The 24,184-nt window shown below is 40.2% G+C and overlaps 1 pseudogene; it reads left to right on the forward strand.

Moving 5' to 3' along the window:
• The first annotated feature begins 5,518 nt into the window (after positions 1 to 5,518).
• Positions 5,519 to 24,184, forward strand: part of LOC127669234 (vomeronasal type-1 receptor 4-like) — a 45,584-nt pseudogene continuing 26,918 nt past the window's right edge.

Here is a 24,184-nt window from a genome sequence, read left to right on the forward strand (position 1 = left end):
GAAAAGTTCCTGAATAGAACACCAATAGCTTACGCTCTAAGATCAAGAATTGACAAATGGGACCTCATAAAATTACAAAGTTTCTGTAAGGCAAAGGACACTGTCAATAGGACAAAACAGCAACCAACAAATTGGGAAAAGATCTTTACCAATCCTACATCTGATAGAGGGCTAATATCCAATATATACAAAGAACTCAAGAAGTTAGACTCTAGAGAATCAAATAATCCTATTAAAAAATGGGGTACAGAACTAAACAAAGAATTCTCAACTGAGGAATACCGGATGGCTGAGAAACACGGGAAGAGGGCTTATGGGACTTTCGGGGAGAGGGGGCCCAGGAAAGGAGATATCATTTGAAATGTAAATAAAGAATATATCAAATAAAAAATGCTCAACATCTTTAATCATCAGGGAAATGCAAATCAAAACAACCCTGAGATTTCATCTCACACCTCACCATTCCACCAGAATGACCAGGATCAAAAACTCAGGGGAGAGCAAATGCTGGAGAGGATGTGGAGAAAGAGGAACACCCCTTCATTGCTGGTGGGATTACAACCTGGTAAAACCACTCTGGAAATTAGTTTGGCAGTTCCTCAGAAAACTGGGCATAGCACTACCTGAGGACCCAGTTATACCACTCCTGGGCATATACCCAGAAGATGCTCCAACATTTAATAAGGACAGATGCTCCACCATGTTCATAGCAACCTTATTTATCATAGCTAGAAGCTGGAAAGATCCCAGATGTCCCTCAACAGAGGAATGAATACAGAAAATGTGGTACATTTACACAATGGAATACTACTCAGCTATTAATAATAATGAATTAATGAAATTCTTAGGCAAATGGATGGAGCTAGAAAATATCATTCTGAGTGAGGAAATGCAATCACAAAACAACACAAAAGGAAGGTACTCACTGAGAAGTGCATATTAGCCTAAAAGCTCAGAACACCCAAAATTCAACTCACAGACCACATAAAGTTCAAGAAGAAGGAAGACCAAAGTGTGGATACTTTGATCCTTATTAGAACGTGGATCAAAATACCCATGTCTCACAGCCACCTAATAGAATGAACATAGGGTCCCTAATGGAGCAGCTGGAGAAAGGACCCAAGGAGCTAAAGAGTTTACAGACTTGCAGAGGGAACAATAATATGTACTAACCAGTACAGGCAGAGCTCCCAGGATCTAAACCATCAACCAAAGAGTACACATGGCTTCAGCTACATATGTAGCAGAAGATGACCATTTCAGAAATCAATGAGAGGAGAGACTAGGGGTGTTGTGAAGGCTCAATTCCCCAGAATAGGGGAATGAACGTCAGAATTGGGGCAGAGAGTCAGCAGAGGGGGATGGGAGTGAGGATTTTTGGAGGGATAATGCTGAAAGGGGATACAATTTGAAGTGTAAATAAAGCGAATATCTAATTAAAAAAGAAAAACTTTTAAATACTAACACCTCCTTTTTTATTTTGGAAATATCCATGGGAAAATACTATTTTAAATATCAAAATATAAAACTTGAAAGAAATAACTATTGCTAATTAATTGGAAAATTTATAGAAAATTATACAAGTAGAAAAATTATTGAAGTGGGTATTTAAAGAACCAACATAATGTTATCTTCAGATGCTAAGAAAAAAAATATTTCTAATTTATGAGTCTGAGTAGTCAAAATTACATTTTAGGAAGTAAAAATGTTTAGTAAAATGCCAGTAAATAGTTCACCTCTAAGACACAGGACCTCACTAGTCCTTTGAATTTGGGTAAGGTGCCTAGCCTGATTTCTATCTTGTTGCGTAGACCTTAAGTACAATTAGACAGCTCTTGGTTAGTGCCAAGATAACAGTACCACTATTGCATTCGTAGGTCTGTCCTACCACCCTTGTCTTCATTGTGTATCAAAGGTGTTATTATAAAGTAGGATCATTGGTTGCTTCCCTCCTTCGGATGCTTGCATAGAAAGTTCAACACAACTCCATCAAAGGCTCAGGGTACATCTCCAGAATGGAAACCTGCTGTAAGATTGTATCTCTTAGAAATGATAGAGAAGCTGAACTTGTAGTACCTCAACAGTGTGACTGACTAAAGCAGACCTGAACAAGTACAGCATCAATTCTTGTGTTAACTTGGAAAGGGAAAATTTTATGGGGCTCCATCAGTGCCATTACTCAACCTTGAAATCACATACAAGTAACACTAAACATACTGAACAAATTGTGTGTGTGTGTGTGTGTGTGTGTGCGTGCGCGCATGTGCATGTGTGTGTGCGTGTGCGTGTGCGTGTGCGTGTGTGTGTGTGTGTGTGTGTGTATGTGTTTGTGTGTGTAATAATGAAAAAGGAGGGCATGACTCTGAGGGGGAGTAGCAGAGAGGACATGGGAAGGGACAAATTGGACTCAGAGTGTTACCAAAACAAAAACAAACAAAGAAACAAAGGATATGAATATGAGAAATATCAATGTATCAGAGACAGTCTGGGAAAGTCAGACTGAAGGAATCAGGGTTCAACATGATCAATATGCACTGAATTATTTAGTTTGGAATTTTCATAAAAATTTTTAAATGTTTTTTTAGGAAACAAAAGGAGCAAGGCACTGCAACCTGTAAATGGTGGGGCAATACAGCTAACTAGGATCAAGAATATGATTTTCCCTTGACTCTGTGTAACAGCCATGAGAGAGAGTTGGCTTTCATTAGAGAAATGCTATGTTTATCCTACTCCTGTTTGTCAGGAATAAAGTTGAAAATGAATATACTGATTTGTGCCTGTTATTGTTTGTGGATGTTCCATTTTAAAGGTGAGGTTTTCTTTTTTTAAGCTGTTTTTCTTTTCTTTAACCTGTTTTTCTTTCAAGACAGGTTTCTTTATGTAGCACAGGCTGTCCTGGAACTCACTATGTTGGCCATGCTAGACTTGAACTCAGAGATCTACCGGGCTCTGCTTGTCAATTATTGGAATTAAAGATATTTTGACTCAGAAATAAGACAAAGCCATTACTCAACCTTACTTCAGATCAATAGTGAGCATCTCACTGACAAGCAACACAAAGGAAATAAGTAAGATATTCTTTATGTGGTTGTATACTATAATCATTCACATGCATTTCAGCCTTTGATATGGGGAGAGTTCCAAGGACATTACTCTATAACTGTTTTATCTCAGCAACATGCGAATGGTTTGATGATGACGAAGACAGTAGATATAAAGTAGAAACACAGTGTAAAAGGGAAGCAGATCTCCTGTTGATACTTATCTTTAATCAGAAATTAAAACTGGGACAGCAACATTAAGACTTAGGACGCTACACCTTTCTGCCCTACTACTCTCTTATGAGTGCCCCCACATTACTGCCTAGCTTCCTTCTCTTCCTTAGTTGATATCATTCACAGGTTCACAGGCAGTGAGAGCCCTAATCATTCAGTGAGTTGCGGGCAGAATAGGGAAGAAGTTAAAAGAAAATGCTCCAAAGTCTCCTACAGAGGGCTCTACACTGCCCTCCCTCACTCTGTAAATTTGGAATTCTTTCTTTAATGAAAATAAATCATGTTCCAGAGAATGTTCAGAGATTCTGATGAGTTTTTATGCAAGTGCCTTCCTGGGCAATGTAGAAAGCAACTGATCTCAATTATAATTAATGAGGGACAGTTAACCTGAAGATGAACCTTTTCCTTCAAGCTGTAAAGGATGCCAGAACATTTGATCCTGTAAATAGTGTAACTGACCAAGAGAATTGCAACACTTTTACTGAAGCAAAACAAATGGAGAGAAGATTCAGTTAGTGCATCGTAAGTTTGATCCCAAAGCTTCAAATTAAATCTCTGTAATTTTGCTGAACACGAGAGCACAAAAAGCAATGTGCAGGTGGACATCGTGGCAGAGACCGCAGAAGGCGCCATGGATTCTTCTATTGCCATGCTCTACATAGCAATGCTAGGATTATAGACATCATACAGATAGATCTGGCTTTTTATGTAGGTTCTGGGAATTAAACTTCGGTTCTCTGGCTTGAACAGGTAATCTTACCCAGTGAGGAAGAAGAAGATGAAGTAGAAGATGAGACTCTGGAAAAGACTGACTTTTCTGATACAACAGACAGGTAATCAGGTCCTGTCTGTCACCACCTTTGGAAACATTTGCATCTTAGAGAACTACAATCTATTTATTTCTGGCTAGTTTTTCTGCTTTTATTAAAATACACTTGACTTTCAAAGATATCAAAAATTTTGAATTTCATGTAACAAAAGAAAATAAAAAATATTTTAAAAAAGAATAAAACACTTCAATCTATTTAGCATAACATGGGGATGTAAATAACAGCTTGTCTATCTAGCCTTGAAAGTCCCCAGGCCTCAACCCTAGTGCCACTGTTAAAGAAAAATGAGGAATCCAAAGAAATCTTTCTTCTAAAAGCCAAAAGAAGGAAGAAACATGCAAATATATAGATGCAGCAAGAAAGAAGAAGATAAAGACAACAACACAGAGAAGAGACAAAGAGAGAGGCTACATACAGACGAGAAGGGAGAAAATGAGGAAGAAAATGAGGAAGAAAATGAGGTGCTATCAGCGGTAGAGAGACTCAGCAGCAGCTTATTGGAGGAACAGGAGTCACTCTGCTGAGGGAGGATCTGAAACAGTCTACTCTGACCCGAGATGGCAAGAGCTGCAGTTTCACCCAAAAGTACATGTAAGTTCCCACTTTCTAAACAGTACCTGAGTGCCTTTCCCTTAACCTGCCTATGTCTTGAGTTTCTCTCCCTCTCTCTTTCCCTTCGTCCCTTCCTTCTTCCTTTCTGCCTTTATCTCTCCCTTCTTTACTTATTTCCTTCCTGTCTTTCTTCCACCTTCATTCCTTCCTGTCTTAGTCAGGGTTTCTATTCCTGCACAAACATCATGACCAAGAAGCAAGTTGGGGAGGAAAGGGTTTATGCAGCTTACACTTCCACATTGCAGTTCATCACCAAAGCAAGTCAGGACTGGAACTCAAGCAGGTCAGGAAGCAGGAGCTCATGCAGAGGCCATGGAGGGATGTTCCTTACTGGCTTGCTTCCCCTGGCTTGCTCAGCCTGCTCTCTTATAGAAACCAAGACCACCAGCCCAAAGATGGCACCACCCACAAGGGGCCCTCCCCACTTGATCACTAATTGAGAAAATGCCTTACAGCTGGATCTCATGGAGGCACTTCCCCAACTGAAGCTCCTTTGTCTGTGACAACTCCAGCTTGTGTCAAGTTGACACACAAACACTGCCAGCACACTGCCCTTTCTTTTTTCTTTCTTTTTTTAAAATTTCTTCCTTCTTCCCTTTATTCTTTCTTCCATCATTCTTGTTTGCAGCAGAGATTTTGAAATATATTCTTAATACATATTTTAAGTACAACTAAGATTTAGAGAGATACTCAGGAAGAAGTTAAGAGCACATGTCTGCTTTCTTCAAGAATTACTTTCTAATGTGTTTTACGTTTACTATTCCTGTGCTGTGCTCACTTATCTCAGTGCTTGATGACACCATGGTTATGCCTGTAACCTTGAGAGGTGAGTCTCTGCTGAAACCATAGTGAAATGCTCCCCATCACTGAAAGGAGTAATGTTCTCCTGGTGTTCTTTCCCAGAGGGTTGGGGATTTTTAACCCAGTTCTGGACCCCTGATAACAGCATCTCCACAAGAATCTTCTGTAACTTTTATCACTTTCCTCTCATAAAAATATATATATAACCTATTAACCCAAGATGTGTAAATTACAGGAGCTACCTACCCCAAGGAAGCAAATAGAAATCTGAACAGGAACATTTTTTGTCAGTCTTTGGAGCAGAAAACTTATTGTAATGTGGAACAGAAACTAAACTTCAGAGCAATTAAAGTATAGGAAAGTTTTATGGACTTTTCCCTCAAGGGGCTTCCCCTACCACCCAGCTTCTCAGAAAGTTTCCAAATTAAAAAAAAAAAATTGGTATACAGACACACAGGTCAACTTGCTAAATTAGGTGCCTATTAACACCCTAAAAACAGATCCCAGCTGCCATGCTCTCAGAGCCTTTCAAGTTCCTCTACAGAGTCTTGGATACTCTCCACAATTCTCACCCCAACCTTGTACGTTAATGCTGTTTAGCATTCTGTTCAGGTACTCTTCCCCTGTGCCTATGTCCTCAAGGATTTTCCCCAGGTTTTTTTTTTCTATTAGTTTCAGTGTGTCTGGTTTTAGCTTATGCTCTAAGATCAAGAATTGACGAATGGGATCTCATAAAATAACAAAGTTTCTGTAAGGCAAAGGACACCGTCAAAAGGACAAAATGCCAACCAACAAATTGGGAAAAGATCTTCACCAACCCTACATCCGATAGAGGTCTAATATCCAATATATACAAAGAACTCAAGAAGTTAGACCCCAGGGAACCAAATAACCCTATTAAAAAATGGGGTACGAACCTAAACAAAGAATTTTCACCTGAAGAAATTCGGATGGCCCAGAAGCACCTTAAGAAATGCTCAACATCATTAGCCATTAGGGAAATGCAAATCAAAACAACCCTGAGATTTCACCTCACACAGTCAGAATGGCTAAGGTTTAAAACTCAGGAGACAGCAGGTGTTGGTGAGGATGTGGAGAAAGAGGAACACTCCTCCACTGCTGGTGGGTCTGTAAGAGGGTACAACCACTCTGGAAATCAGTCTGGCGGTTCCTCAGAAAACCGGACATGCTGTAGCACAGCCTGCTCTGAGGTTGAAGTGGACTGTCTGACTGGGGCTCACAAGCTCCTGAGGACCGACATCTTCGTGGATGCTGTCTTCAGCATTAACCCCGCCCTGGATATCGGGCAGATTGAGGGAGCCTTTATCCAAGGCATGGGATTCTACACCACAGAGAAGCTGAAATACTCCCCAAAAGGTGTGCTCTATTCTCGGGGTCCCAATGACTACAAAATCCTCACTGTTACTGAGATACCAGAGGAGTTCTACATCACTCTGGTGCGCTCTCGAAATCCCATAGCCATCTACTCATCCAAGGGATTTGGTGAGGCTGGAATGTTCAGGGGTTCCTCAGTTTTTTTTTTAATTTTTTTATTCGATATAATTTATTTATATATCAAATGATTTCCCTTTTCTAGCCCCCCCACTCCCCGAAAGTCCCGTAAGCCCCCTTCTCTTCCCCTGTCCTCCCGCCCACCCCTTCCCACTTCCCCGTTCTGGTTTTGCCAAATACTGTTTCACTGAGTCTTTCCAGAACCAGGGGCCACTCCTCCTTTCTTCTTGTACCTCATTTGATGTGTGGATTATGTTTTGGGTATTCCAGTTTTCTAGGTTAATATCCACTTATTAGTGAGTGCATACCATGATTCACCTTTTGAGTCTGGGTTACCTCACTTAGTATGATATTCTCTAGCTCCATCCATTTGCCTAAGAATTTCATGAATTCATTGTTTCTAATGGCTGAATAGTACTCCATTGTGTAGATATACCACATTTTTTGCATCTACTCTTCTGTTGAGGGATACCTGGGTTCTTTCCAGCATCTGGCAATTATAAATAGGGCTGCTATGAACATAGTAGAGCATGTATCCTTATTACATGGTGGGGAGTCTTCTGGGTATATGCCCAGGAGTGGTATAGTAGGATTTTCTGGAATTGAGGTGCCCAGTTTTCGGAGGAACCGCCAGACTGATTTCCAGAGTGGTTGTACCAATTTGCAACCCCACCAGCAGTGGAGGAGTGTTCCTCTTTCTCCACACCCTCTCCAACACCTGCTGTCTCCTGAATTTTTAATTTTAGTCATTCTGACTGGTGTAAGATGAAATTTTAGGGTTGTTTTGATTTGCATTTCCCTAATGACTAATGAAGTTGAGCATTTTTTAAGATGCTTCTCCGCCATCCGAAGTTCTTCAGGTGAGAATTCTTTGTTTAACTCTGTACCCCATTTTTTAATAGGGTTGTTTGGTTTTCTGGAGTCTAACTTCTTGAGTTCTTTATATATATTGGATATTAGCCCTCTGTCTGATGTAGGATTGGTGAAGATCTTTTCCCAATTTGTTGGTTGCCGATCTGTTCTCTTGATGGTGTCCTTTGCCTTACAGAAACTTTGTAATTTTATGAGGTCCCATTTGTCAATTCTTGCTCTTAGAGCATACGCTATTGGTGTTCTGTTCAGAAACTTTCTCCCTGTACCGATTTCCTCAAGGGTCTTCCCCAGTTTCTTTTCTATTAGCTTCAGAGTGTCTGGCTTTATTTGGAGGTCCTTGATCCATTTGGATTTGAGCTTAGTACAAGGAGACAAGGATGGATCAATTCGCATTCTTCCCTCAACAGAAGAGTGGATGCAAAAAATGTCGTATATCTACACAATGGAGTACTATTCAGCCATTAGAAACAATGAATTCATGAAATTCTTAGGCAAATGGATGGAGCTAGAGAACATCATACTAAGTGAGGTAACCCAGACTCAAAAGGTGAATCATGGTATGCACTCACTAATAAGTGGATATTAACCTAGAAAACTGGAATACCCAAAACATAATCCACACATCAAATGAGGTACAAGAAGAAAGGAGGAGTGGCCCCTGGTTCTGGAAAGACTCAGTGAAGCAGTATTAGGCAAAACAAGAACGGGGAAGTGGGACGGGGTGGGAGGGAGGAAAGGGGAAGAGAAGGGGGCTTACGGGACTTTCGGGGAGTGGGGGGCTAGAAAAGGGGAAATCATTTGAAATGTAAATAAATTATATCGAATAAAAAAAATTAAAAAAAAAATAAAGAAAGGTCATACATCTGATTCAAAGTAGTCCCAAACCAGAGCCGCATATGGGTTGACTAGAATTTATCAAACATGATTTTACTGATTTTCGTTATTCTCTGTGATTAGGTAATTGTGTGATTACATGTTAATATACAGATTTTTACAAAATTGTGTGACAAAACTTATAACTGGAAATTCTGATTTAGTTTTCATCGTCCTGAAAATATGCATCGTGAGTTTTTAAACCTGGCTAACCTGGGGTATCTTAGGAGGGCCTCCTTGTGCTTTGTTTCAAGCAGCTATGCTTGAAACCCAACAGAACTGTCTATCCAAAACTCTCTATAGGCTGGAGTCTCCCAAAACCAACACACCTGGAAAACACACTTTCCAATTCCTGCCACTTCCTGTGGTATAGATGCTGTCTATCACAAGATCAAGCAGTAAGTGCTCAGGGAATCGGGATGTGGAACTGGAGACAGGTTCAAAAAACAGCCTGTCTCCAAAGGTGTGTGCTAGAAGCTAGCCTCTCAGGGTGGTAGCGTGGAAACTGTAAGAGGTGGAGCCTATTGCGAGGTCATTGGTAAAGGATTGATGGTGATAGGAAGGGATGGACTAGTTCCCCAAAGCCTGGCCCCTCTCCATCTCTGGCTTCCTCTATGCCAGTGTGAGCCATAACATTTCTAGTTTGTGATACCATTTACTGTGACAGAAAGAAGGTTGTCACCAGATGGGCAGTCTTGTGACCTAGCCTCTAAACTATGAGCCAAAATAAACCTCTTCTCTTCACACACAAAAAAAAGAAAGAAAGAAAGAAAACTGGACATGACACTTCCGGAGCACCCTGCTATACCTCTCCTGGGCATATACCCAGAGGATTCCCCAGCATGCAATAAGGACACATGGTCCACTATGTTCATAGCTGCTTTATTTATAATAGCCAGAAGCTGGAAAGAGCCCAGATATCCCTCAATGGAGGAATGGATACAGAAAATGTGGTATATATACACAATGGAGTACCATTCAGGTGGGAGGACAGGGGGAGAGAAAGGGGCTTATGGGACTTTCGGGGAGTGGGGGGCTAGAAAAGGGGAAATCATTTGAAATGTAAATAAAAAATATATTGAATAAAAAAAACAAAAAAACCCAACGAATTCATGAAATTTTTAGGCAAATGGATGGAACTGGAAAATATCATCCTAAGCGAAGTAACGCAATCACAAAAGAATACACATGGAATGCAATCATTGATAAGTGGATATTAATTAACCCTGAAGCTCTGAATACTGAAGATACAATTAGCATATCAAATGATTCCCATGAAGAGGGAAGAAGAGGGTCCTAATCCTGGAAAGGCTTGATCCAGCATTGTAGGGGAGTACCAGGACAGAGAAAAGGCAGGGTGGGGGGTGGGGGGTAGAAGATAGGAGAATGGATGGAGAGAAGAGGACTTATGTGACATATGGGGAGGGGGGACTGGGAAACGGGAAGGCTTTTAAAATATAAACAAGGAATATAGAAAGAAAAAAATCCTGTTTAGCCCCTGAGCTCCCAGAGACTAAGCCAAAAACTAAGGAACATACACGACCTATTTTGTGGCCCTAGGCACACATGTAGCATAGGACTGCCTTGTATAACCTCAGGGGAAGAGGCTTCCTTTAATCATGTGGAAACTTGATGCTCCAGGGAAGAAGGATGCTGGGGCAGGGGTAGAAATGGGTAGGTGCATGGGGTACTGGTCTCTCAGAGGCAGGACTCAAGGAGGAAGAAGCAGAAGATCTAGGGGAGTAAGAACCAGGAAATGGGGCAACTTTTGGAATGTAAATAAATAAAATAACTTAATAAAAAAAGAAAAAAATGGTTTAAAAATGAAAAAGAAAGAAAATAAAGATCTGATCAAGTATTAAATGCAGCATTTAGGAAGCCTCTTAATGTTCATGTCTAAATTGTATTTTGTCAAATAAAAAATCCTTAATAAGAGATGAGAAACTTCTGCCAGAGTAACTGCAGAATGAGTTTAAATTCCTCAAATATTTTGGAGCTGGTCAACAAGTGATAATTTCTGTAATATGTAGAGAAAGCTCACAAATACTCTATTAGACAAGAGGGCTAACATTAAATCAGAAAAGATTTAAAACTGTGTTAAGCTTCATACAGATAAAAATAAAGATAATTGTCCTTTTATGAATTGGGCAAATGAAAGTAAAACTGAAAATGAGATATCTGAACAGATCAATCTTAAAAGTATGGATAAGCAAAGGACACTGTTAAAAGGACAAAATGGCAACCATCAAATTGGGAAAGGATATTCACCAACCATACATCTGATAGAAGGCTAATATCCAATATATACAAAGAACTCAAGAAGTTAGACCCCAGGGAACCAAATAACCCTATTAAAAATGGGGTACAGATCTAAACAAAGAATTTTCACCTGAAGTAATTCGGATGGTCGAGAGGCACCTTAAGAAGTGCTCCATTTTTTAATAGGGTTGTTCGGTTTTCTGGAGTCTAACTTCTTGAGTTCTTTATATATATTGGATATTAGCCCTCTATCTGATGTAGGATTGGTGAAGATCTTTTCCCAATTTGTTGGTTGCCGATCTGTCCTCTTGATGGTGTCCTTTGCCTTACAGAAACTCTGTAACCTTATGAGGTCCCATTTGTCAATTCTTGCTCTTAGAGCATACGCTATTGGTGTTCTGTTCAGAAACTTTCTCCCTGTACCGATGTCCTCAAGGGTCTTCCCCAGTTTCTTTTCTATTAGCTTCACAGTGTCTGGCTTTATGTGGAAGTCCTTGATCCATTTGGATTTGAGCTTAGTACAAGGAGACAAGGATGAATCAATTCGCATTCTTCTGCATGCTGACCTCCAGTTGAACCAGCACCATTTGTTGAAAAGGCTATCTTTTTTCCATTGGATGTTTTCAGCCTCTTTGTCGAGGATCAAGTGGCCATAGGTGTGCGGGTTCATTTCTGGATCTTCAATCCTGTTCCATTGATCCTCCTGCCTGTCACTGTACCAATACCATGCAGTTTTTAACACTATTGCTCTGTAGTATTGCTTGAGGTCAGGGATACTGATTCCCCCAGATTTTCTTTTGTTGCTGAGAATAGTTTTAAACAAAGAATTCTCACCTGAAGAACTTCGGATGGCGGAGAAGCATCTTAAAAAATGCTCAACTTCATTAGTCATTAGGGAAATGCAAATCAAAACAACCCTAAGATTTCATCTTACACCAGTCAGAATGGCTAAGATTAAAAATTCAGGAGACAGCAGGTGTTGGAGAGGGTGTGGAGAAAGAGGAACACTCCTCCACTGCTGGTGGGGTTGCAAATTGGTGCAACCACTCTGGAAATCAGTCTGGCGGTTCCTCCGAAAACTGGGCACCTCACTTCCAGAAGATCCTGCTATACCACTCCTGGGCATATACCCAGAGGATTCCCCACCATGTAATAAGGATACATGCTCTACTATGTTCATAGCAGCCCTATTTATAATTGCCAGATGCTGGAAAGAACCCAGGTATCCCTCAACAGAAGAGTGGATGCAAAAAATGTCGTATATCTACACAATGGAGTACTATTCAGCCATTAGAAACAATGAATTCATGAAATTCTTAGGCAAATGGATGGAGCTAGAGAACATCATACTAAGTGAGGTAACCCAGACTCAAAAGGTGAATCATGGTATGCACTCACTAATAAGTGGTTATTAACCTAGAAAACTGGAATACCCAAAACATAATCCACACATCAAATGAGATACAAGAAGAAAGGAGGAGTGGTCCCTGGTTCTGGAAAGACTCAGTGAAACAGAATTTGGCAAAACCAGAACGGGGAACTGGGAAGGGGTGGGCGGGAGGACAGGGGAAGAGAAGGGGGCTTACGGGACTTTCGGGGAGTGGGGGGGGGCTAGAAAAGGGGAAATCATTTGAAATGTAAATAAGTTTTATAGAATAAAAAAAATTTAAAAAAAATTAAACAATCCAAAACAAAGTTATCCATAAAAAAAAAAAAAGAAGTGCTCAACATCATTAGTCATTAGGGAAATGCAAACCCAAACAACCATGAGATTTCACCTTACACCAGTCAAAATAGCTAAGGTTAAAAACTCAGGAGACAGCGGGTATTGGCCAGGATGTGGAGAAAGAGGAACACTCCTCCACTGCTGGTGGGGCTGTAAGATGGTACAACCACTTTGGAAATCAGTCTGGCGGTTCCTCAGAAAACTGGACATGACACTTCCGGAGGACCCCGCTATACCTCTCCTGGGCATATACCCAAGGATTCCCTAGCATGCAATAAGACACAAGTTCCATTATGTTCATACCAGCCTTATTTATAATAGCCAGAAGCTGGAAAGAATCCAGATGCCCCTCAAAGGAGGAATGGATACAGAAAACGTGGTATATTTACACAATGGAATACTACTCAGCAATTAGAAACAATGAATTCTCAAAATTTTTAGGCAAATGGTTTGATCTGGAAAATATCATCCTAAGTGAGGTAATACAGTCACAAAAGAATACACATGGAATGCAATCTCTGATACGTGGATATTAATTAGCCCAGAAGCCCTGAATACCCAAGGTACAAATCGCATAACAAAAAACTCCCATGCTGATGCTCATGTCTTAGCAATGTCACAGATATTTAACAAACAAAATATCAATGCTTCTTAAGAACGGCATGCTGGGTGATGGTGGAACATGCCTTTAATCCCAGTACTTTGGAGACAGAGGCAGGTAGACTTATGTGAGTTCAAAGCCAACCTAGTCTATAGAATGACTTCTAGGATTTTCAACATACATAAATAGACTATCACCAAAAATATAACAAATTAAAGCAAAGAAAGGAAAAGAATTGCTAGGTGTACTACAGAGCTATAATAATATCACTTATTAAGTACAGAAATGCTGATCAATGGAATTGGATTAAGACCAAGAATTAAATCCACCAACCCCAGGATAACAGAATTTTGAGAAAGACTCAACAAATACACAATTTGGGGGAGGGGCATGTTTAACAACTGGTGCTGGTCTAAATAAATGTCATTATGTAGAAGAATGCAAATCGATCTACAATTACATCCCTGAATAAAACTTAAGTCCAAGTGAATCAAAGACCTCAATATAAACCAGATAAACTGAATCTGATAGGAGAGATGTGGGGAACAATCTGAACCACTGGCACAGGGAACAATTTCTTGAACAGGACACAATGGGATGGGCACTAATATCATCAATTAATAAATTGGAATTTATGGAACCGAAATATCTTTAAGGCAAAGGATACCATCAATAGGACAAAATGGCTGTTAACCTAATGGGAAAAGACTTTTACCAACCCTCCATCTGACAGTGCACTAATATCCAAAACATATAAAGAACTCAAGTAATTAGATACCAATAAAACATATAACCCAATTAAAACTGGGGTACAAATCTAAACACAGAACTCTCCACACAGGTATCTCAAAAGAAGCATTTAATGTAATGTTCAATATTGTTAGATCCTTAAACATAGCCATCTGTAAAATGCAATAAACAATAACTTTGCAGTTTCCTTTGCTTCTGTCAGAATGGCCATGATGAAAGCCACAAGTGACAGATAATGCTGACAAGGACACTCAGCAATGGGAACGCTCTTCCCATGCTGGTGGTAGTAAAGTCTTGCACAGCTTCTTGGATATCAACATGGCAATTTCACAGAAAATTGGGAGTCAGTCTACTTAAAAGCTCAGCTATAACAAATTTGGGCACATATCCAAAATATGCCCTATCACATCAAAAGCACTTACAAAGCTAGGTTCATAGCCACTTAATACATTATAGCCTGTAACTAGAAACAACTGAGATGTTCCTCAACAGGAGAATTGAGAATGGATAAAGAAAATCTGTCTTATTTCAGAAATGGAATATTCATCACCTATTAAAAACAATGCCTTCAGGAAGTTTGCAGACAAATGGATGGAACTAGAAAAGAGCTACCTGAGTGAGGTAATCTTGACCCATGAAAAATATGGAGCTTGCTTATAATTGATATTAGTTGAAAAGGAAAAGATGATAATACTATCATCAACAGGGCCAGAGAGGCTAGGTACAAATGAGGACTATAGGAGGAAACTTAAGGATGTCCCTGTTAAGGTGAACTAGAATTAATTTTTCAGGTGGACTGTGGGAGATAGTGCTTGATCATAAAAGTGAGCAAGTTGGGGAATGGTGAAAATACTTTGAGAACTGACAGAAATTAAGGACAGAATTTTGTGGATGAGATAGAAACCTAGTCAATAGAAACTTCATGGAATCTATGACAGCAGCACAGAATCCGTCACTGGCAGCTTCCTAGAGGGAAATGGACAGAGCTACAAATCTTCAACCTCCAGTTTGCTTTGCTTGCAAAGTGTTCTGGGACTGGAATCTGTCATAATTAACATCAAAGAGACCAGAGAGATTTTATCTATGCAACTGATGATAACAGAAGCAGAGTTCTACACACAAACATAGCCAGAGCTCTGAAAGTCATTCAGCTTGGATAGGGAGGAATCGTAGGAACTGGAGGGTTATGGACACCATCAGAACATGGGCTAGAAAATCAAATAGCTGGGACTTATAGGGAATCACAGAGATCAATGTGCTTGTAGAGATGTGACCTAGGTCCTTTGCATATTTTTTAATGGTTTCATAGCGTGATGTTACTGTAGGAAGCCTATCAGAGTAAAGAAATAGACACAATGGAATATTATTCAGCTATTAAAAGCAATGAATTCATGAAATTCTTATGCAAATGGATGGAACTAGAAAATATCATCCTGAGTGAGGTAACCCAATCACAAAAGAACACACATGGTATGCACTCCCGGATAAGTGGATATTAGCCCCGAAGCTAGGAATACCCAAGATACAATTCACAGACCAAACCAAGCTGAAGAAGAATGACCAAAGTATGGAGACTCTTGTCCTTCTTAGAAGGGGGAACAAAATAACCACAGGAGGTGATACAGAGACAGAGTGTGGAGCAAGACTGAAGGAAAATCCATCCAGAGAGTGCCCCACATGGGGATCCATTCCATATACAGTTACAGAATCCAGACACTATTGTGTAGGCCAAGAAGTGCTTGCTGGCAAGAGCCTGATACAACTGTCTCCTGAGAGGCTCTGCCAGTGCATGATAAACAGAGTAAGGGATGCTCTCAGCCAACCATTAAACTGAACACAGGGTCCCCAATGGAGGAGCTGGAGAAAGGACCCAAGTTGCTGAAGGGGCTTGCAGCCCCATAGGAACCAACCAGTACCCCAGAGGTCCCAGGGACTAAACCACCAACCAATGAGTACACATGGAGGGAACCATGGCTCCAGCTGCATATGTAGAAGAGGATGGCCTTGTTGGACATCAAAGGGAGGAGAGGCCCTTGGTCTTAAGAAGGCTCAAAGCCCCAGTATAGGGGAATTCTAGGAGAGGGAAGTGGGAGTGGGTGAGTTGGTGAGCTTGGGAATGGGAGCTGGGTTAGGGGGGTTTTGGAGGAGAAAAATAGGAAAGGGGATAGCATTTGAAATGTAAATAAAGAAAATATCTAATAAAAAAGAAAAATGTAAATAATAAAATAACCAATAAAATCTTTTTAAAAGGAAGAAAGAAAAAGAAAATAATGTCTGTTCCCTTGCTAGGTAGATCCTTGCATGTAGGATTGTGAGGCCTGCATCAGCTCCACCCCAGGGCACTGCTGCTCAGAGAAGCAGGACACAGGAATTGAGTGAGATTACTCCAAGCCAATGCTGGGTGCCTGTTGGGCAGTAGGGAAGCCCTGGGACCCTGCTCAGGCATGGGGAAGAGAAGTCTGAGGTGCTGGACAGCTGGGGCTGGCTCAGGGTAGTCAGGCTTACAAAGAGGTTGGGGCAATCTGGTTCTCTCACTATGGGACACCCAAGTGATGCTGTGAGCCATGGAAGAGCCTAGAGAAGAGGGGGTCCTGTGGGCTGGATCTAGCCTGGGGTAGGGGCAAGGGGGAGCTCAAGATGGTCCCACGATAGAGTCTTTGGCTTGATGGTGATAGACTTGGCTTGAACTTGGTGGTAGCCATGACTGCGAGTGCAGATGCCTTCTACGGGAGGTTGGACAGCTGTGTCTATAGGTGAAGGACTTCTCCATGGCTCCCCAAGAAAAGATCCCAATGAAAAGATGCACGGCTCTAAGGCATTTATTGTCATGGCAGAAGTTGGATATGTAGAACCACACCCCACTTCACAGAATGGGCCTGAGATCAGTCACCTTTTGCAGGAAGGAGTGTCTGGGAAGGGAAGCTTATTGGCTGCACCCTCCAGGCCTCTATGTAGCTCATTAGCATGGCAATCTGTCTTGAGCAGACATGACCTGTGGTCACATCCTTTTCCTCATCTACATGTGGAGGGCTTAGGGTGTTGTCAGTACATGAGTGATGACCACAAATGGGGCAATGGGCTGCAGCTAGTGACAGGTGCCTGGATCCAGGATCAGGCAGAGCTCCTACTGTCCCTTCAGGGTCTCTGGGGCTTCTTTCCTTAGTTCTACTGGGGACCATGCTGCCTTTCACTGTCCCATACTTACTTCCTGACATCATCCCACCTCGTTACCCAGCCTCTCTGAATCTGTGGATTGTAGCATGATTATTTTTTATTTTACAGCTTATAAGTGGATATTCTCATTTATAAGTGAGTACATATCATGTTTGATTTTCATGCTCTGGTTTTCCTCAATCACAGTGATTTTTATTTTCTAATTCTGTTCAGCATGACTCTTTAGCCTACTCACGGGAACTTTCTCCTCATACTGGATTGCCTTTGTCCAGTCTGATGCCATCAAAGGTGTCTATTCTTATTGTAACTTGTTATGCACTCTTAGTTTGTTGTCCATGGGAGGCTAGATCTTTCTGAGGGAAGGCAGCAGGGGCAGTGGACCTTGTTGTTGGCAGATCTGTGTGACAGGACAGGTGGTAAGGATATACTTGGGGAGGGTTGGGAACAGGAAGCTGATGTAATATATGAGAAAAGAGGGTTTTTTTTTTAAGGCCAGAAAGGATGTTGCTAATGGCAGAATTTGAAGAATGCCTATTTGTTAATGTTTCCTCTCACCATGGAGATAGTGTCACTGTTCACACCTAGACTGTTAATACTTATATTATCAATGTGTGTATCCTCTGAGGAACAAAAGGCACTCAGCCAAGAACATTTTCATCTTTGTAGAAAAAGAGAATTTATTCTTAAGAAAAATTGCTATAAATTACGTGTGATAGACATGTAACTCCTCAGGAAAATGAGGAATCCAGAGATATTCTTATAAATATATGCAAAGAACATAATTGTACAAATTAAAGTATTTTAATGAATCTTCTGAAAACTGGATGTTATAGAAAATGGCATGGAGGAGCTAGAGTAGGGGAGATCATCATGCAAAGAAAATGAAGCAACTGGGCCACAGGCCTGTGATGACAGGTTTTAAATACATTTTATTTGAAAGAGGATATTAGTGATACATAAGAGATGATTGCACTGTGAAATTTCATATTTCTGTGTTACGTACTTGTCACATTTACCATTCATTATCACAAATATTTCTTCTTAATAGTTTATATTTCTACAACCATTTCAGCCCAGTAATGACACTGGAAGAACTGTATTGTTTTCATTTGAGAAGGAATAAACAACAGCTTGGAGCTATAAACAACATTATGCTGTGTGAGATCCAGTCAAAATGTAACTCACTGGATACTTCCAGTCTCAGAGAATTAACATTTTTTTTTTTTTTTTACAGAATGTAGGAGTAAGCCTTCCTTCAGAGTCTCTGTTTGTGGAATTCATCTGTATATACTGAAAGTCTGTATGTTACAAACAAGTTGCCGTGTGATTTGCCCTCATAAAGTTTTACATGTATATACATTTCAATGTTCTTATGATTAGAGGTATTTATATATATATATATATATATATATATATATGATTAATACCAGATTAATTTGACTGTAATTTGTCAGCTGTGGAAAGCCTTTTCTGAGCTATGCAAATTACCTCACCTGTATTACTTGATAAACATAATTATTGGTTTGTTTAGACAGGATTAGGGCATGGTCCTCACTAGCATGATAATTTGGATCCTTCTCCCTCAACCTCTTGAATGATGGTTTTTAATCTTCCTAATACTGCAGACCTTTAATTCAGTTCCTCATGTGGCCCCTACCCATAAAATTATTTTTGTTGCTACTTTATGATTATAATTGTGCAACTTTTATGAAATATAATACAAATGTCAGACATACAGCTCTATGAAAGTGTCATCCAGCCCCAATGGGGTTGCAACCCCCAGGTACAGAAGCCTGGTCTTGAAAGACAGTGTCAGTGTCAGAGAATTGCCCCTGCCCTGCCCTGCCCTGCCCTGCCCTGCCCCTGCCCTGCCCTGCCCTGCCCTGCCCCTGCCCTGCCCCTACCCCTTCCCTGCCCTGCCCTGCCCCTGCTTCTTCACCTGCCCTGCTCCTGCCTCTGCCAAGCACCCACAAAGGCCCCTGCCCAGGCCCCTACCTTTGCCATTGCCTTTTGAGTGCTAGGATTAAAGATTTTCCCCTCCATATCCTGGGATTTCTGTGAGTCTTTTTTATTCTTGCTTTGTTGTGTTTTAATCTACTGACTTTAGGAAAACTCTCTTTTTGGCTAAGGTAACATTGAAAACTCCTTGTAAAAGGGAATGCTTGAACTTCCATTTGTCCTGTTCACATATCCCAGGTGCAGTGGTTTCCAGAATGTTGCATACATTCTGGTACTACACCATTATCAGCTGTTATCTTCTGCTTCTCACCGGTACAGGGCTTAACCACCAATGTTAGGTTGTAAATTTCTCTGAAAAAGGCACTGATTCTAATTTAAAACTCTGGAATGTTTCAAAGGCTAGAATCTCAAAAGATAAAAGTCTAAAATATTCCCCAAACTCCAATACAGGAAGCTTTAATGTTAAAACCATGAGAACCTAAATCACCCAACATCACTAAGAAAAGAAAGATCAGAACACATAACATAAGCAATGGGATTAGAAAGCTAACTACTGAGGACTGGGTCCATAACAGGATATGCTAGAAATAAAATCCTCAGTGTGGAAATGCATAACTGGTGTTGGTATTCATGTCGGTATTCAGCTGAGGAAATTCTATATAATGGAAACTGGAACTGTCTGATTGCCTGCTGAAAGGCTGCACCAGGTACATCAGGGCAAAGTCAGAATATATCCTCAAAGCTTCTACATGATATGGGAACTTAAGTAACTCAGGGAAATCATGAGCACATACATAGATCCCAACAACTCAATCAGCCTATGCCCTCTTATTGCCGATCTGCATAGAATCCTGTTTCAAACATGACTCTTATTCCATTTAACATTCTTGACATTATTTCTTTTTGCTGTTATTCATGGAAAAAGATTTGCTTTTGTCAAATATTTTTCATCATGTAAAGCAATCTTCCATATAATCACCTCTACTCTGCTAGTTTTTATATAACCTAAAACCAGATCTATGCAGAGCATGGTAGGACCATAATGGACCAGGTAGGGGAGGCTCCTCTGAAGCACTGTGGATAACTGTAGCATTCCTTTTACTTTGGAAGTTTTTCTACTAATACAGAGAAATATTCTTGAAGTGTAAGCAGTACACAAGAGATGGGAGATGTATGAGAGGAAGATCCACTTACCTAATTAGCTTAAGACTTGAGTTGAATCCACAATGGTGTAGAAAAATTCAGAGAGAATGGCATTTTACTGAAAGGGACCTCTACACATAGATGGGAACTGAAGACCAGACAATGTTTGGAATCTCTAGGGTCAGAAAGACTGGTGTATAAAGCTGCCAATGAAAAAGATCATGTCTCAAAGCAAGCCATCACTCAAGAAATGACTTCTAAGAATTATACTATCAATGCATGCTGTAGAAATAATAATGAAATACAGAAAAAAATATCACCCACACAATCACTACTCAACATATCCAAAATTGGAAATCCGGAAGTTACATGTTACATCTTTATTGGCTAAGTACTATTTAGTAGCTATATTCTTATTTGAACATGATGTAATGATCCCTCAGGAACTCTACTTGATAACTGGAGTTGCTTTGAATTCTTGTTCTGTTACCCCCATAAAATCCAAAGGAAATTCCTCCCCCTTCATGCTCAGCATGCTACTCTTTCTAGGTAAAAAGGGGATGCATCTCATTTCCAGTACAATTGTCACCAATGTTTACTTCAGTAGAGCATCCAAGGAAGTATTGCAGCTATTTTCACTTTTTTTGTCTAGTGGAAAGAAGACAATCTATGATAATATGCCCCAAAATGGAACCCCACACAACATGCTTCTTCTGCTCAGGTTCCCTACTTACCTGTGGCCAGTAGTATATCTTGTGGGATATGCACTGAGTCCTTGAATTCTTCTTTATCTGACTAGCTGCTGATTTCTCTTGTTTCAAAAGCTTAATGAAATCTTTTAAGGGCATGCTTACTGAAAAGGGGCCTTCCTGCCCCTGCATGGAGGCACAGACCTGCAAACAACACAAGGTTACTGTTGTCAGTGAATCTGTGGATGCTGATTCCTGCCCTCAACCTGCTTCTGAAGATTTTTGGTCTACGGGTTAGCTCATTTGTCTAGGCCTTATGTCTAATGATCTTTTCCTGCCTTACACTAGTTCTGTTCCCTAAAGTCAATAAGAAATGCTGTGTTTTCAAATATTGAGTCACTGTTCTTAGAGAAGCACAAAGATATGTTCCTGTGAGCTCTGCACACTGTATTTTTGTCAGCTGCTAAATTCATTGAAGGAGCATTAGCTTTTCTTAAATGGGCCAGCTTATGTTTCCAGATAGCCCTAACATTACCTGATGGTCCTTCAAGTACATTGTCTCAAAGAAGCACAAGGTCTCTGCTCTTATGCTCATGACATGATATTATGGGAGCAGTATACTTGGAATGCAGTTTTAATCATGAAAGGTTTCATGGAACATGATACTTAACTCTCAGTGTGTCTTGGTCAACACATTTACCCTAGCACTAGAGAAACAGAGGGAGAAAAATTCATCTTATTCCAAGGCCAACCAGGACTACATTAGGAAACCATGTTGCATGTGACAAATACAAGACACCAACCAACCCAGTAACTGAACAAGGAAACAAATGATAACCCAAACAAAAAAATCTTAAATAAAAGGAAGTAATGTTTTTACTTGATGTCTAGGAGGTGTGTTTGAAATTTTTCAGCTCCTTGGCTAATTCTGTCTATGACTGAATTATGCCAATCAAATTTGGAAAACAGATCCAATGAATTATCTACATTAAGTCTATCTAAATTCGAAAATTTTGACTGAAGCACCATTATTCACCAAGGAAATTCTATGTGTATAATACTGTGTGTAGACATCTACCAGCCATACTGAAACATCAAAACCTTACCCTACCATTATGACTACTCAGTATTCTAGACATAGAATCATGACATGTAGTAGTCAATTTGGTAACCCATGTAGTCAACATCATCCCCAGTTTCTGACACACAGGTCCTGTATCATAAGAGAGTGCTGTGAACCCTGTTTTGAAATGTGTAGGAGAGGATGTAACACAGTTCTCATGATTACAATCTAAGCAACTCCCTGACCAAGACATATCTCAGACCTAAGGTATCTTCTGTAAACCTTAAAGACTTTGCCATATGTCAATTCCTCAATCTCTTTCCTAACATGTAAATGGACTAGATTTAATTATGCTCCTCAAACCCAATTAATGGGCTCCTCTCTACTGTACTCACATTTATTTGGAGCCATATTTCTTATTCATTATAAATAGTTTCACTTCAGGAATACAATCTCATTGATATAAAACAGCATAAGCCAGAAACCGAAACAAAACAAAAACCCCTACTTTTACCCAAACCCAGATGATTGCTGCCTTTCCTCCTAACTAAGCCATCGATTATCCCAGGTAATCACCATGATAAGTGAGCACAAATTAGTCAGACTATACATGAATCTCCTCATGTTTCTGCCACTAGATTTCTACTTCTCCATCATGGCAAACATGACCTTGTCGTGCCTAGTGATGAGAAACTGCTTCAAGACCAACTGAGAAATCATCTGATCCTTGCTCTGCTTTTCTGGCTGAGACCATGAGGTAAACATCTCCATAGAGTTTGCAGCTCCTGCTTTGCCCAGCAGTCATTGTTAATTGGAGACAAGATGAACTTAGCAATGGTGAGTTATAGATGTCTTCTCACTCTAGAGCAAAACCATGAGTTGGAATAAACTCTAGATTGTCTATATGAAAGTTTTTGGATGTTGACTTGGGCTTAAGCCCAGGAGTCTATAAATTGGGATGCCATTTTGCTGACAATATTTAGAAAGATTCAAGTATGGCAGTATCTGTTTTGCAACTTGAGGACCAGTACAAACAATGGGTTGATGTACTATATAGTTATGACTTAAGAAGAATTAGATGAAGAAGAGGATAAGAAGGAGAAGAAGCAGGAGGAGGAGAAAGAGGAGGAGGAGGAGGAGGAGGAGGAGGAGGAGGAGGAGGAGGAGGAGCAGGAGGAGGAGGAGAAGAAGAAGAAGAAGAAGAAGAAGAAGAAGAAGAAGAAGAAGAAGAAGAAGAAGAAGAAGAAGAAGAAGAAGAAGAACCTGATTAAAGTAAAAAGTCAACTAAGATTTTTGTCACAGATTTATGGTTTTATGTTTTTCACAGTTTTATTGTTTCTATGGAAAGGTTTTGGGCCTGATTCTATGAATTTTGCAGGAATTTGATATTGGGCTGGGACAATGAAGTAGATTCAAGGAATTACCACAGGGGAATGTATTGTATTTATCTGGAACATCCTGATAAACCACTAAACATACTGACCATGGGATGTTGTTTCCTACCTTGCTTTATTACTTTGCTTTTGTCCTTTTTGTTACATGACTACTTTGTTTATGCTTTGTTTGTTCCTGTAGTCTTTGTATGTACCTGGAATGATATAAAAGCAGACTGGAAAAAAAATAAAGTGACTTTTAGCTTCAGGACTGGCTGGAGTCATGCTGCAGTGTTATCTAATAGTTTTTTTATTCTTTTTAATCCTTGCTCTTTCTCTAGAGAACCGGTTGACTGACTGAGCTAGCTGGCTTGGTCAGGTTTCCTGACAGCTATTATTTCATTGTACTCCTATACAAATGCTTCTTGTTATGAAGGCTTGATAGATGCTCCAGTGTAGGGGACTTGAGGCTGAGGAGGTGGGAAGGGTGGGTAGAGGAGCACCCTCATAGAAGTAGTGGGAGGAGCATGGGATAGGTGCTATGGCGGAGGGCTGGAAAAAGGGATAACATTTGAAATGTAAATAAAGAATATATTCAATAAAAACAAAGAAAAATGTTTCCAAGGAAGAAAAAAATGGACAGAACAGCAGATACAAAATAGAAAGATTCT

The sequence above is a fragment of the Apodemus sylvaticus genome, chromosome 19, assembly GCF_947179515.1.
Source record: "Apodemus sylvaticus chromosome 19, mApoSyl1.1, whole genome shotgun sequence".
Taxonomy (NCBI): domain Eukaryota; kingdom Metazoa; phylum Chordata; class Mammalia; order Rodentia; family Muridae; genus Apodemus; species Apodemus sylvaticus.